We start from the raw sequence: 16634 nt of genomic DNA, 5'->3' as shown, positions 1-16634 counted from the left end.
TCTTCTCCCTGTCAGATCACTAAACAATGCTGTATGTTTCTCATATCGAAGTTAACGACTGAGCACAGAATGCATGCATCCTACAAATAGAATATCTGAGTTCAGCGAGTGTTGTCATATCAGAATGAGTGCTTCAACCAATACCACGTGTGACAGCTGTGAGCAGTCTGCTGCACCCCCCCCTAACCAGCCATATAGCCTACTCGGCTGCTTCTCTCCATCCGTTCTTTCTGCACATCTCCATCAGTTTTAATGTTACTTATCCGTGATGGCGAGCTAGAGTGTGCAGACAGGGATGGGGTTGGAGCGGCTTGCAGTGTGTGCCCAGTGGATACGCATCTCCTGTAAGAACAAGCAGACCAGTCTGACTTTGCTGTCACGCTGCCTCTGAGTGCCGCTGCCATAGATGGAAAAAGAGGGCACAGTGAGTCATCCTTGTGCCTTTTACATCCCTGACAACCGTAAGTTTCTCTAGTGGAGCTACCTTCTCTCCGTTGTACCGCGAATCGTCCTACGTTTTGTCATTTTATAAACCATGTCGGGGGCAGTTTTTATTTTGTTTATTTTTCCCTACTCCCAGGCTGCAGATTGTTTATCAAACCAACAATCTTGTTTAGTCATGTTACTTGGCTAGCAAGTTAACCACATGGTACCTTGGCTATGCACACATTTGGATGGCACAGAAAAAGGGATAGATAGCCTACTCGGATGCTTCAAAGGTAGGATACATTTGCCTAGTTAATGTATTTCAAGTCAAATCATCTCTATTTCTGGTGTTAAATTGTTTGGTGCCTGGCTTTTGGTGTGTGTGCGAACGAGAATGACGTGTGTGTGTGTGTGTGTGGGAGAAAGAAAGCGAGAGATTGTAGGCTGTGTAAAGTTGTCTGAAGAGTAGGCTAAAGATGGTTTCATATTGTTTTCCCCTGCCACAATGAAAATGTAGCTGATTTATGCATTTATATTCCTTACTACATTCCTCCTGCCCAATCACTGGTAGGCCTTTGGATATGAGAAAATCAGCTATTTTCAGCAATAGTCTTTTCTATTATACAGAGAAAATGTGAAGTTAAATTCAGTGTGTTGTATTAAGGAGAGGTGTGAATATCAGGGAAAGATTTTTGTGCAGCACACATGCAGAACGTATGTTAAACAGGCATCTGGGGCAGGGCAAACCCTGTGATATTTGGCCTGATATCACATTGTTGGTATTGTGCCAACCCCACTCTGATAATAGGCCAATTTTCTTGTAGTTTACCAACATATATATTTTTGTGTGTATCTGTGCTAAACCATCACCTTTTTGGGCCCTCACCAGTTAGCATCCCTGCTTTCTAGTTGTTTGACTCCACGCCAACCCATCTTGTGTTAGGCCGGGAATCTATATTTAACCATGTGTGGAATGGTAATCTAAATCCACCTGTCCACGGGGTGGTGGTGTGTTATGGGGAGACCTGTTTTCAGAGCTGTCACTGACCAGGCTTGTTGTTTAATCAGGGCTGATGCGGCGATCTGGGGTTGTGGAATGGCAGCGACACAGACTGATGAATATCTGTATTTTTTTACCCCTCTTTCTGTCAAGTTCTTTCTCTACCTCTTTCTTTCTCCTTTCATACTACCCCCCCCCCCCCCCCCCCCCCCAACACACACACACACACACAGTCGCCCCTGCTCCATGGATACCTCAATTAGGGTAAGTGGAGTGAGTGATGCAGGGATGAGGAGAGCACCACAAACGGATCGACCATCTGGGCTGGACCTCCTAATGAGCAGTTGATTTTATCATCAGTCTGTTTAAACGCCTCATTTCTGTTCTGAGAGGAACAGACCCACAGAGAGGTGACATGCCATCCAGGTCTTGTTCACTAAGGCACACCGTAGCGAAACCCTTTGAAACAGAAATGTATTAAAATAACTGCAGGTATTACCTCCCTGTCACTTTTTCAAACCTGTTCCATATATCAACCTAGTCATTATCTTATGATACAGGCAGTGCCCACCTCCTAAAGCCTTTTGAATGCACCGTGTACTATCCTCATCACCGTCTTTGACCAGCCACTCTATGCCCCATTAACTTTGAAATTCGCTCGCATGAAATCGTCTGGCAGATGGGTCTTTTGAGTGATCTGATTGTTGAGGAAAGCCTATCACCTAATACCTATGGTCAAAATCATAACCTTCATTCTGCCATGTGTCCCTCCCACCGAACTTTCTCTACTAAAACCTTCAAATATCAGTTTATTTGTCACGTGCACAGATTTGCAGGTGCAGTGAAATACTTGTCATACTAGCTCCAGCAGTGCAGTAGAATGTCTAGCAAATACAACACAAATAATAAAAACATTTAAACAAATGTCAGAATGAGTCCCATTCCAGAATGTAAATTTGTGTGTGTACAGCATATAATTTGGAAAATAAAATGTATATTACAATGACTGATGTCCAGACAGTAATGTAAATAGGACCTGACCTGATCAGTGTTCAATGACTATATACATTGTATTCAGAGTACCTTTTCCACATTCTGTTAAGTTACAGCCTTATTCTAAAATGTATTAAATAGTAGTTTTTTTTCCCCTCATCAATCTACACACAATACCCCATAATGACAGAGAAAACGGGTGGACTTCAAGTTGTAGAAACATCTCAAGGATGATCAATGGAAACAGGAAATACCTGAGCGCTATTTGAAGTCTCAGAGCAAAGGGTCTGAATTTACGTAAATAATGTATTTGTTTTTTATAAATGTACAACATTTACTGACCAGGTTTTCACTGTCAATTATGAGGTATTTTGTGTAGATGGATGAGGGGGAAATAATTTAATCCATTTTAGAATAAGGCTGTAACACAATGTGGAAAAAGTCAAGAGGTCTGAACTTTCTGAATGCACTGTACATGGAGCATTAGTCTCAAGGTGCAGGGAGAGTACCAGGCAGGTAACTGGCTAGTGATGGCTGTTCAACAGTCTGATGGCCTGGTGATAGAAGCTGTCTGTCGGTCCTGGCTCTGATGCACTTCAATGTGTAGCCTAGGCTTAGTGCTTGATTCAGAGGACCACGGCCCGTCAAGGAATTCACTCAATCCATTGTCGAACATGTCCTGTTTTAAGTACCCTCTCCATAGGGTAGGTATATTATTTCAGGGATTGTATGGCCGTGTAGTATGCTATATAGCAACAGTACAGCAATCATTCCAACACACACAAACCAGCAGCCATTCTTCATGCTGATAAACGCTCACAACGAGTGTGTTCCGAATACATGTGACCTCCAGCCTGCTGGTTGAGATGAGGGGCTCAAGGTAATTTCTGTTACCTCTTGAGAGACGAGTCCTGGATAGTTGCAGGTCGTTGACCACATGCTCAGTCTCTGCTGGTTTTTGGAAACGGGGTGTGTGTGTGTGTGTGTGTGTGTGTGTGTCCTAAAGCAAAGGTAGGAGGAGTGGCTTACGCACACACACACAGTCTCTCACACACACTGTTGTATATTAATGCATCTTCATAATTGATAGACACAAATGCTTAAACAAGTGGCAGCATTTTGCTTGGAATATGAATTGATGTAATGTAAACTCAGCAAAAAAAGAAACGTCCATTTTTCAGGACCTGGTCTTTTGAAGATAATTCGTAAAAATCCAAATAACTTCACAGATATTAATTGTAAAGGGTTTAAACACTGTTTCCCATGCTTGTTCAATGAACCATAAACAATTAATGAATATGCACCTGTGGAACGGTTGTTAAGATGCTTACAGACGGTAGGCAATTAAGGTCACAGTTATGAAAACTTAGGACACTAAAGATGCCTTTCTACTCACTAGGAAAAACACCAAAAGAAAGATGCCCAGGGTGCCTGCTCATCTGTATGAACGTGCCTTAGAAATGCTGCAAGGAGGCATAAGGACTGCAGATATGGCCAGGGCAATATATTGCAATGTCCGTACTGTGAGATGCCTAAGACAGCGCTACAAGGAGACAGGACGGACAGCTGATCGTCCTCACAGTGGCAGACCACGTGTAACAACACCTGCACAGGATTGGTACATCCGAACATCACACCTGCGGGACAGGTACAGGATGGCAACAACTGCCCGAGTTACACCAGGAACGCACAATCCCTCCATCAGTGCACAGACTGTCCGCAATAGGCTGAGAGAGGCTGGACTGAGGGCTTGTAGGCCTGTTGTAAGGCAGGTCCTCACCAGACATCACTGGCAATAACGTCACCTATGGGCACAAACCCACCATCGCTGGACCAGACAGGACTGGCAAAAAGTGCTATTCACTGACGAGTCGCGGTTTTGTCTCACCAGGGATGATGGTCAGATTCGCGTTTATCGTTGAAGGAATGAGCGTTACACCGAGGCCTGTAATCTGGAACGGGATCGATTTGGAGGTGGAGGGTCCGTCATGGTCTGGGGCGGTGTGTCACAGCATCATCAGATGGAGCTTGTTGTCATTGCAGGCAATCTCAACGCTGTGCGTTACAGAGAAGACATCCTCCTCCCTCATGTGGTACCCTTCCTGCAGGTTCATCCTGACATGACCCTGCAGCATGACAATGCCACCAGCCATACTGCTCATTCTGTGCGTGATTTCCTGCAAGCTAGGAATGTCAGTGTTATTCCATGCCCCCCCCCCACAGAAATGTCCGGGAACTAGCAGGTGCCTTGGTGGAAGAGTGGCGTAACATCTCACAGTAAGAACGGGCAAATCTGGTGCAGTCCATGAGGAGGAGATGCACTGCAATACTTAATGCAGCTGGTGGCCACACCAGATACTGACTTTTGATTTTGACCACCCCCCCTTTGTTTAGGGATGCATTATTCCATTTCTGTTAGTCACATGTCTGTGGAACTTGTTCAGTTTGTCTGCTGTTGAATCTTATGTTCATACAAATATTTACACATGTTAAGTTTGCTGAAAACAAACGCAGTTGACAGTGAGAGGACGTTTTTTGTTTGTTGTTTATATACTGTCATTTGATATACACTGAACAAAAATATAAACGCAACAATTTCAAGGATTTTACTGAGTTACAGTTCATATAAGGAAATCTGCCAATTTAAATAATTACATTGGGATCTAATCTATGGATTTCTAATGGCTGGGAATACAGATATGCATCTATTAATAAATAAAAAAACACACAAAAGAAACACCTTATTTACATAATTATTCAGACCCTTTGCCATGAGACTAGAAATTGAGCTCAGAAGTTGAGTAGAAATTGAGCTCAGGTGCATCCTGTTCCATTGATCATTCTTGAGACGTTTCTACAACTTGATTGGAGTCACCCTGTGGTAAATTCAATTGATTGTACATGATTTGTAAAGGCACACACCTGTGAGTTCGAATGGTGGGGGATGTGTGGAGGCACAGATCTGGGGAAGGCTACAAAAACATTTCTGCACCATTGAAGGTCCCCAAGAACACAGTGGCCTCTATCATTCTTAAATGGAAGATGTTTGGAACCACCAAGACTCTTCCTAGAGCTGTCCGCCTGGCAAAACTGAGCAATCGGGGGAGAAGGGCCTTGGTCAGGGAGGTGACCAAGAACACGAAGGTCACTCTGACAGAGCTCCAGAGTTTCTCTGTGGAGTTGGGAGAACCTTCCAGAAGGACTACCATCTCTGCAGCACTCCACCAATCAGGCCTTTATGGTGGAGTGGCCAGACGGAAGCGACTTATTTAAAAACAGCCTGCTTGGAGTTTGCCAAAAGGCACCTGAAGACTCAACCATAAGAAACAAGATTTTCTGGTCTGATGAAACCAAGTTTGAACTCTTTGGCCTGAATGACAAGCGTCACATTTGGAGGACGCTTAGCACCATCCCTACGGTGAAGCATGGTAGTGACAGCATTATGCTGTGGGGATGTTTTTCAGCGGCAGGGACCTTGAGACTAGTCAGGGGTGAGGGAACGATAAACAGAGCAAAGTATAGAGGTCCTTGAGGAAGAGCGCTCAGGACCTCCGGCTGGGGCGATGGTTCACCTTCCCACATGACATCGCTAAGCACACAGCCTAGACAACGCAGGAGTGGCTTCGGGACAAGTCTCTGAATGTCCTTGAGTGGCCCAGCCAGGACTTGAACCTGATCGAACATCTTTGGAGAGACCTGAAAAAAGCTGTGCAGTGATGCTCCCATCCAACCTGACAGAGCTTGAGAGGATCTGCAAAGAAGAATGGGAGAAACTCCCCAAATACAGATGTGCCAAGCTTGTAGTGTCATACCTAAAAAATATTGAGTACTGAGTAACGTGTCTGAATACTTATGTAAATGTGATATTTCAGTTTTTTATTTCTCAAACCTGTTTTTGCTTTCTCATTATGGGGTATTGTGTGTAGATTGATTGGGGGGGACAATATAATCCATTTTAGAATAAGGCTGTAACAAAAAGTGAAGAAATCATTACTTTCCAAGTGCACTGTATATACAAAGGAATGTGGATTTGGCTATTTCAGCCACACCTGTTTCTGACAGGTGTAGCCCATGCAATCTCCATAGACAAATATTGGCAGGAGGATGGGTTATCTTGGCAAAGGAGAAATGCTCACTGACAGGGATGTAAATACATTTGTGCACAACATTTGGGAGAAATACGGTTTTTGTGTGAATGGAACATTTTTGGAATCTTTCGTTTCAGCTCATGAAACATGGGACCCACACTTTACATGTTGCATTTTCATTTTTGTTCAGTATATATACCTCTGAGCTATAGCCAAAGAAGAGGTATTCCATTTTTGTTTACTTTAGATTTCGGGTTGAAGATGGATTAGGGATGCTGCTGTGAACATGGACTCTTCTCAGTAAAGTTTCTTGAGAGAAGGATCTGAGGGTTAGCAAATTTTAAGCGCAAACCATCAACTATGCTGCATGGCCTTTGGCTTCCAAGGGCTCTCCCCTGTTCTCTCAACTCCATGTATCCCTCTTCTCTCCCTTTGTCACTCTCTCTTCCCCATCTCTCGGGCACAGCTGATCTTATTGCTTTCTATCCCATCATGCCTTGCACTTCACAGCCATGCGGGCTCACAGCAGCAAGCTCGCCTCATCTGCATGCGTTTGAACTGTCACTATTCATCCTCTGCTGCCATGTCCTCCCCCTCTTTCTCTCTCTAGGTCCCTCTCTTGCTCCCTCTTTCTCTTCTCTCCAAGTCACCCTCCATTTTTCACATTATCCCTCTGCAGCAGTATGCCTTCCATTCCATATACCCAACCAGTCACAATGGATTCAAGTTATGGTGGCCCTAGCCGTCAGTAAGATGTTCTAGCCCAGTTTTCCCCCTGTCTGTCTCTCGGTCCGAGCAGGACAGTAAGTGACTGTCTTTGTTGGTCAGTACACTGAGGATCTCTCCATCGGCCTGCTGCTCGCCTCTCCTGTTATGTTTGTGTAGTTGGCGCTGTCGCACTTCCTCTGACTAGCCCCCTTTTTCCCTCACTGCCTCATGCTCCATCGCCAACACAGAGCAGCCCTTCTCTCGCTCCAGCCAAGCCAAAGTCTGATGTCATCCCGGAAGAAGACCAATCAACATTCTTAGGCCACTCACTCTTGTCCAGTTCCACAGTCACCCTCTCCCACAGTCACCCTCAGGATCTAGGTGTGTGTGTGTGTGTGTGTGTGTGTGTGTGTGATGTATCAGTGTATAGCGAGCCAGCAGCAGTCTTGTAAGAGGAAGCTGCTCTGTCTTTAGCCCTCTTTATTAGATGATCTGGTCAGGGGGCACCGCTGCGATGGATCCACCTCCTTATAGGATATTAACACCAACAGAAAAGGATGTTGACAACACTGCCATACTCTGGGTTTGTGTTCAGTACGGTGTGCAACTTTGAAAATCGACGGAAACGGTACTGCGCTGAACGACCAGTTGAAAAATGTTGATTATGGTACGCTTTACTTTTTCAAATTGGGTAATATTACAGTTGCTTTGTCAAACAATGCGTGCGTTACTTTGAGAATCCTATCTCTCCCGGGTGAGTGTTTCCGTGATCCAGCCTTGACCGGTTTCCTCAGTTTTCGAGCTAGCAGAAATAGAAATGTAGAAATGTATAGAGGGCGCACCACTGATCTTTGCCATTGATCACTTCTGTGATAGCAAAGCCCATAGAGCGTTCCTGTGTAGTGGCAAGTGTGCCCTCTATACATCTCTATGGGCCTGTGTTCGAGATGTTAACTGCCTAAAATACGTTTGACTGGTCATGTTTATCGGGCTAGGTTCATATTAGCTTTATGTAGTTAGTTTGCATAACGTGTGTACTTGTTATTTGTCATGCATCTTCTCACACTGATTGCCCCCCATCTATCTTCAGAGCTCGTGCTACTAGGTGACCTAAACTGGGACATGCTTAACACCCCAGCCATCCTACAATCCAAGCTTGATGCCCTCAATCTCACACAAATTATTAATGAACCCACCAGGTACAACCCCAAAGCCGCAAACACTGGCACCCTCATAGATATCATCCTAACCAACGTGCCCTCTAAATACACCTCTGCTGTTTTCAACCAAGATCTCAGCGATCACTGCCTCATTGCCTGCACCCGTAATGGGTCAGCGGTCAAACGACCTCCACTCATCACTGTCAAACGCTCCCTGAAACATTTCAACAAGCAAGCCTTTCTATTCGACCTGGCCCTGGTATCCTGGAAGGATATTGACCTCATCCCGTCAGTAGAGGATGCCTGGTTATTTTTTTTAAATGCCTTCCTCTCCATCTTAAATAAGCATGCCCCTTTCAAGAAATTTAGAACCAGGAACAGATATAGCCCTTGGTTCTCCCCAGACCTGACTGCCCTTAACCAGCACAAAAATATCCTGTGGCGTTCTGCATTAGCATCGAACTGCCCCCGCGATATGCAACTTTTTAGGGAAGTTAGAAACCAATACACACAGGCAGTTAGAAACGCCAAGGCTAGCTTTTTCAAACAGAAATTCGCTTCGTGCAACTCCAACTCTAAAAAGTTCTGGGACATTGTAAAGTCCATGGAGAATAAGAGCACCTCCTCCCAACTGCCCACTGCACTGAGGATAGGAAACTCTGTCACCACCGATAAGCCCACTATAATTGAGAATTTCAATAAGCATTTTTCTACGGCTGGCCATGCTTTCCACCTAACTACCCCTACTGCATTCAACAGCACTGCACCCCCCACAGCTACTCGCCCAAGCCTCCCCCATTTCTCCTTCTCCCAAATCCATTCAGCTGATGTTCTGAAAGAGCTGCAAAATCTAGACCCCTACAAATCAGCTGGGCTTGACAATCTGGACCCTTTCTTTCTAAAATTATCTGCCGAAATTATTGCAACCCCTATTAATAGCCTGTTCAACCTCTCTTTCGTGTCGTCTGAGATTCCCATAGATTGGAAAGCAGCTGCTGTCATCCCCCTCTTCAAAGGAGGTGACACTCTTCACCCAAATTGCTACAGACCTATATCCATCCTACCCTGCCTTTCTAAGGTCTTCGAAAGCCAAGTCAACAAACAGATTACCGACCATTTCAAATCCCACCGCACCCTCTCCGCTATGCAATCTGGTTTCAGAGCTGGTCATGGGTGCACCTCAGCCACGCTCAAGGTCCTAAACGACATCGTAACCGCCATCGATAAGAAACAATACTGTGCTGCCGTATTCATTGACCTGGCCAAAGCTTTTGACTCTGTTAATCACCACATCCTCATCGGCAGACTCAGTAGCCTTGGTTTCTCATACGATTGCGTCGCCTGGTTCACCAACTACTTCTCTGACAGAGTTCAGTGTGTCAAATCGGAGGGCCTACTGTCTGGACCTCTGGCAGTCTCTATGGGGGTACCACAGGGTTCAATTCTTGGGCCAACTCTTTTCTCTGTATACATAAATGATGTCGCTCTTGCTGCTGGTGAATCTCTGATCCACCTCTACGCAGACGACACCATTCTGTACACTTCTGGCCCTTCTTTGGACACTGTGTTAACAACCCTCCAGACGAGCTTCAATGCCATTCAACTCTCCTTCCGTGGTCTCCAACTGCTCCTAAACACAAGTAAAACTAAATGCATGCTCTTCAACCGATCGCTGCCTGCACCTGCCCGCCTGTCCAGCATCACTTCTCTGAACGGCTCTAACTTAGAATTTGTGGACAACTACAAATACCTAGGTGTCTGGTTAGACTGTAAACTCTCCTTCCAGACTCACATCAATCATCTCCAATCCAAAGTGAAATCTCGAATTGGCTTCCTATTTCGCAACAAAGCATCCTTCACTCATGCTGCCAAACATACCCTCGTAAAACTGACCATCCTACCAATCCTCGACTTCGGCGATGTCATTTACAAAATAGCTTCCAATACCCTACTCAACAAGCTGGATGCAGTCTATCACAGTGCCATCCGTTTTGTCACCAAAGCCCCATATACTACCCACCACTGCGACCTGTACGCTCTCGTTGGCTGGCCTTCGCTTCATAATCGTCGCCAAACACATTGGCTCCAGGTCATCTACAAGACCCTGCTAGGTAAAGTCCCCCCTTATCTCCGCTCACTGGTCACCATAGCAGCACCCACCTGTAGCACGCGCTCCAGCAGGTATATCTCTCTGGTCACCCCTAAAGCCAACTCCTCCTTTGGTCGTCTCTCCTTCCAGTTCTCTGCTGCCAATGACTGGAACGAACTACAAAAATCTCTGAAACTGGAAACACTTATCTCCCTCACTAGCTTTAAGCACCAGCTGTCAGAGCAGCTCACTGATCACTGCACCTGTACATAGCCCATCTATAATTTAGCCCAAACTACTACCTCTTCCCCTACTGTATTTATTTATTTTATTTATTTTGCTCCTTTGCACCATATTATTTCTATTTTATCTCTGAACCTTCTTCAAACTACAAATCTACCATTCCAGTGTTTTTCTTGCTATACTTTATTTACTTTGCCACCATGGCATTTTTTTGCCTTTACCTCCCTTATCTCACATCATTTGCTCACATTGTATATAGTCTTATTTTATTTATTTTTTATTTTTTCTACTGCATCATTGATTGTATGTTGTTTTACTCCATGTGTAACTCTGTGTTTTTGTATGTTGTCGAACTGCTTTGCTTTATCTTGGCCAGGTCGCAATTGTAAATGAGAACTTGTTCTCAACTTGCCTACCTGGTTAAATAAAGGTGAAATAAAAATAAATAAATAAATAAACACGCACAGCATACAGGGAACCTGTTTTGAGGGGCGGAATGGCCCATCACCTATCAGACGGTGCGAGAGCAGGTCCTCATAAAGCTGGTACTGGAAGTGAAACGTGCTTTTATAAGCCAGATCTTTGTGCAAGAATGAACACACGATTGCATTTAGAATTGTTAACTGTTTTGATGGCCATGATTTTTAAAAAGGGCAGGTTTTTTTTTCATTTTTTTTTTTCTCTCAATCTCAACTGGTCATTAAAGCGTGCCTGCCATTGGAGTGCATAGGCTCTAGTCAATGGTAGGAAAGCTATCAGCCACCACTTTACCATGTAACCTTGAGGCTGTATAGTTTGAAACCTGAACATTTAACTTCAAATAGTGAGAAATGTCTTCTTAACTTGCTTCAAAGTAACCAAAATCCATCCATTAGAAATGTAGCGGCTTTAAAGACTTCCCCATGCCATTTTAACCAGCATTTCTCTCCTGAAGAAGGGAGTGTGAATATTTATTTTACATTTTTATTTAACCTTTTAACTAGGCAAGTCAGTTAAGAACAAATTCTTATTCACAATGACGGCCTACACCGGCCAACCCGGACGACGCTGGACCAATTGTGCGCCGCCCTAATGGACTCTCAATCACGGCTGGTTGTGATACAGCCTGGATTCGAACAAGGGAGTCTGTAGTGACGCCTCAAGCACTGAGATGCAGTGGCTTAGACCGCTGCGCCACTCATGAGCCCAAGAAAATAGAAAATGGGAGAGGGACAGAGGATGGGGAATGCAGATGGCTGAAGTGAAGAGCACGATGAGAGGAACAGACGGAAAGGAAGAAAGAAGAGGGGGAGTGAACAGTGGAGGAGAGATCTCAAAGGATGTGTGAGGGCAAGCTGTGAGTCTGGGACAGACCGAGGGAGAGGGAGGCTGAGAGCAGCTGTACTGCAGTGCAGAACACCCAGTACTCTGTGTGTGTGTGTGTGTGTGTGTGTGTGTGTGTGTGTGTGTGTGTGTGTGTGTGTGTGTGTGTGTGTGTGTGTGTGTGTGTGTGTGTGTGTGTGTGTGTGTCAGACTAGGGGTGTGTGTATTTCCTCTGTTTTTTATGGAGATAACCTGATCCTAGGTCTTTGGCTGGATTATATTACTCAAACAAAAAATGAGGAGGAATGCATTGTTCTTCCAGTCATTTTGCAGATTCCACATCCTCTGTGTCCTACCTCTCTCTCTCACGTCTTGCTGCTTTTACTCCCGCTCCCGCCCTCTCCCCCCCGCTCCCCGCCCCGTCCTCTCTTCTACATCCCCGCTCCCCCTGTCCTCCCCCCCGCTCCCCCCGTCCTCTCTTTCTACATCCCCCGCTCTACTTTGCTCCCTCCCTCTCTTCGTCTCCCTCTCTGGTCTGGCGGAGATCAGCTGCTGAGTCTCAAGGCTCTGCTTAGATCAGGCAGGATTGACTTTGGCATCCCTCTTTCTTTCCCTCTATCACTCCTCTTCGCTCCTTTCCCCCCTGCTCTAGTCTTTGTATTTTTTTTCTCTCTCACACACACACTGTGATTGTGCTTTCACTGCTCCTCACCAACTGTGTTGTGTGATTTTTGAGGCTGAGGCAATAGTCAAGGTGTAAAGATGTCCCTGTGATCTCTCGCCTCACTCAGGTGGCGTGCCGCTAGGGACACCCTGGCAGGACAGCTTTAACACGGCGACATGGTCTCGGTGCAAAATGGTACAGCAGAGAAACCGTGACAGTAATGTTACCCTAACGGCAGCCTAAAGAAAAGGGATCCAAAAATCTAGGTTAGTGGTTACTAAACGGCCGATCGACTCGTCGTTCTCCAAGGCATTCCTAGTCGATTGTGAAACATTTCTAGAATAAACAACGATAAAGCTTTGCATTCCCACTCTTTTCTGTCTACTGCTTTTGGCAATAGATGCACTTATTTCAGCTGCCCTGTGCCTGGTAGGCAAAGTGTTCCCATTTCATGCATACAAACTCTGCATAGTCATCGTGCCCGGAGAGTAAATCAAGTGTACCTATAGGCCTACCGTGAGTCAGTCGGATTGCTCGGGTCAGCGTGTCTGTAGCTTCCACGTTGATACTTAATTCAAATACTTTGAATGTTTCCAAACTTTGCGTCGTCTTCAGTCCAGCCAGAGTCCATCGAAGAACAGTAAGTGGCCAAACCACAGAAGATGACTGTGGTTTTTAGTGATGGCTTTATGGGATAGCTAGCAACTTGTAAACAATTACCCATTCCTGTAAGTGAGTGCTGCTTTAATGGTAATGTTAAATAATAGGCTACACATTGGCTGTAAAGCAAATTGACTGTCTCCCATTTAAGTTTATTGGGATGGTAATGACGTTTTGTTATTTATGATAATTATTATGTGGAGGTTGCTAGCTACAGCGGTATCTTTAACCTAGCCTAGCTTTTAGCTTGATAGCTGCTCTGCAAGCTAGCTTGACATAAAGTTAGATAAACAAATTGAAGAAAAAGTTATAAACAAAGCATGTTTTATAACTTGAAACAATATATTTCTGTCTTAAATAGAAAGGAATATTTTGCAATCTACCAAAATAAATGCGATCTCTGACAAAAGACAGGCTCTCCATCTTGCGTTAAAAACGCTTCACTGTGACCTGTCTGGGAAACCCAGACGCATAATATGGGCTATCGAGCCGAAGCATTTTTAGAACATTTTCTCACCCCCAAATATGGTAGTGGGAGGAAGTCCGGTAGTGGGAGAAGATGGAACTAAGGTGAAACTGGGCCGACATTCTGCTCATTTTGTCATCGATGAAAGATCTGATCTCAATACATTTTCCTGTTCCCAAAACTATACTGAAATACATGTTTAAATAAATGCAACGTAAAGTGTTGGTCTCATTTTTCATGAGCTAAAATAAAAGATCCCAGAAATGTGCAATATGTGCAAAAAGCTTCTCAAATTTTGTGCCAAATTTGTTTACATCCCTGTTAGTGAGCATTTCTCCTTTGCCAAGAAAATCCACCCACCTAACAGGTGTGGCATATCAAGAAGCTGATTAAACAGAATGATCATTAGACAGGTGCACATTGTGCTGGGGACAATAAAAGTGCACTCTAAAATGTGCAGTTTTGTCACACAACACAATGCCACAGATGTCTCAAATTGAGGGAGCGTGCAATTGACATGTTGACTGCAGGAATGTCCACCAAAGCTGTTGCCAGAGAATTGAATGTTCATTTCTCTACCATAAGCCGCCTCCAGCGTTTGATTTTATAGAATTTTGGCAGTACATCCAACCAACCTCACAACCGTAAACAACGTGTAGCCATCCGGACAACTGATGAAGATGGGGGTTTGCCAAATCGAAGAATTTCTGCGCAAACTGTCACAACCTGCCTCTAGCAAGCTCATCTCCGTGTTTGTTGTCCTCACCAGGGTCTTGACCTGACTGCAGTTTGGCGTCGTAACCGACTTCAGTGGGCAAATTATCACCTTCAATGGCCACTGGCACATTGGAGAAAAGTGCTCTTCACGAATGAATCCCAGTTTCAACTGTACCGGGCAGATGGTTGACAGCATTGTGTCGGCGAGCGGTTTGTTGATGTCTATGATGTGAACAGAGTGCCCTGTGGTGGTGGGGCTGTTATGGGAAAGCATAAGCTACGGACAGCGAACACAATTGCATTTTATCGATGGCACAGAGATACCGTTACGAGATCCTGAGGCCCATTGTTGTGCCATTCCTCTGCTGCCATCACCTCGTTTCAGAATGATAATGCACTGCCCAATGACGCAAGCATCTGTAAACAATTCCTGGAAGCTGACAATGTCCCAGTTCTTCCATGGCCTGCATACTCACCAGACATGTCACCCATTTAGCATGTTTGGGATGCTCTGGATCAACATGTACAACAGCGTGTTCCAGTCCCCGCCAATATCCAGCAACTTTGCACAGCCGTTGAGGAGTGGGGCAACATTCCACAATCAATAACCTGATCAACTCTTTGTGAAGGAGATGTGTCGCGCTGCATGAGACAAGTGGCGGTCACACCAGATACTGACTGGTTTTCTGATCCACACTACATTCCTAGCTTAAAACATTTTTTGGTTTATCTGTGACCAACAGACACACCTGTATTCTCAGTCGTGAAATCCATAGATTAGGGCCTAATTAATTTATTTCAATTTACTGATTTCCTTCTATGAACTGTAACTCAGTAAAGTTTTTGAAATTGTTGCATGTTGCGTTTTTATTTTTGTTCAGTGTAGAATTTGTTTACGAGTGCACTAAATTTGATAGATTTGACACTTCGCCAAAGTTTTAAAACATTGCGTTGTTTAGTACTGCAAGGTTGAATTGAGTATGTGCGCTTACCAGAGACAATATGCAAGTATTTGCTACAACACGCCAATAGGATCTCGCTAGCTTGTGCTTGGCTTTGTCCACCGCCTTGCTTGTTCTGCCCACTATGGTTAATTTGCTCCTACTGTAAACGACACAGATGAACTATCTTGGTTTAGTGAATATAAATATCTTTGCTCCATTTATCCATTCAGTAGTGGGGAAAGCCTCGGTGAAGATGGTGTACAGTGTAATGAAATATGTCACAATGTGTACGGGGCATTAGCAGAGGGGGGAGAGCTGAAGTGCGGTCTGACTTTGAGAGGTGCACCCCCTGATGCTCTCCTTCCGCTGAGTCTGACCGTCAGATGCAGACACCATCAGTCCAGTAAAATAAAGAAAACAAATGATTTCAATTTATGCTCATTTAATACAACACATTATCTATTACCAGTCTGATTTATATACCTAAAGTTTTTAAAAATAGAATTTCAAAAATGGTTTGAGAAGAACAACATTGGCAGGGCAATTAATGCATAGCCAACAGACAGTGATAATGTATTGGGCATATAGCCTACTGCACAAACCTCATTGCTCCAGAACGGCTTTTAAATAGGTTGTTGCATAGGCTTACTTTTTAAGTCCCATGTTTACATTTAAAAAAAATATTTATTTTAAATACAAAAATATGAGCTGTAGATCTAGGCCTGCATTTTGACTCCAAGTGATCTCGGCTCAGAAAAGTTTGGTGACCTCTGATTCTAGGTCTATTTCAAGAGCAGGTTCTAGACAATGACGTGTGTAAACCCTGGCTGACTGACAGGGGACACTTGTATTGAAGCCACCACTCATATGGGTACTCCTGTGTTTAGTGGACTTGTGATCCCCAGACTGACGATGCCATTGGTATGGGAAAAGAGAGATTTGGCAGGTGTTGGGAGCTGCTGATCTGGCAACCCTGTTGTCAATCTTCTCCACCCTGCCAAGGTGCAGAGATTAGGCAAGGACGGTGAAACTAAACATGTCAGCTGAAAATGGCACGCTGGCTTTCTCTCTCTCTGAAAATGGGATGTTGGTTCATCGTTAGCCCTCCATCCCTTTGTGTCTCAGAGATGCCAGGTGTGCAACCTAGCCTGTTTGTCTATGTTCTTTACGATCT

The 16634-nt window shown here is 44.5% G+C and overlaps 1 protein-coding gene across 3 annotated transcripts in view; it reads left to right on the top strand.

Moving 5' to 3' along the window:
* Nucleotides 1-16634, top strand: part of usp22 (ubiquitin specific peptidase 22) — a 38546-nt gene that overhangs the window by 2947 nt on the left and 18965 nt on the right. The window contains exon 1 of one of the 3 annotated variants that reach the window (XM_082965791.1): nucleotides 12802-12939. The exons of the other annotated variants lie outside the window; for them this stretch is intronic. The gene's annotated coding sequence lies outside the window, so the exon portion shown is untranslated. Of the gene's footprint in view, nucleotides 1-12801; nucleotides 12940-16634 lie in introns of those variants that run through there. 3 annotated transcript variants of the gene reach the window in all.

Source organism: Salmo salar, chromosome 19, assembly GCF_965601325.2.
Source record: "Salmo salar chromosome 19, fSalSal1, whole genome shotgun sequence".
NCBI lineage: Eukaryota > Metazoa > Chordata > Actinopteri > Salmoniformes > Salmonidae > Salmo > Salmo salar.
This window is presented reverse-complemented; position numbering and strand designations above follow the sequence as displayed.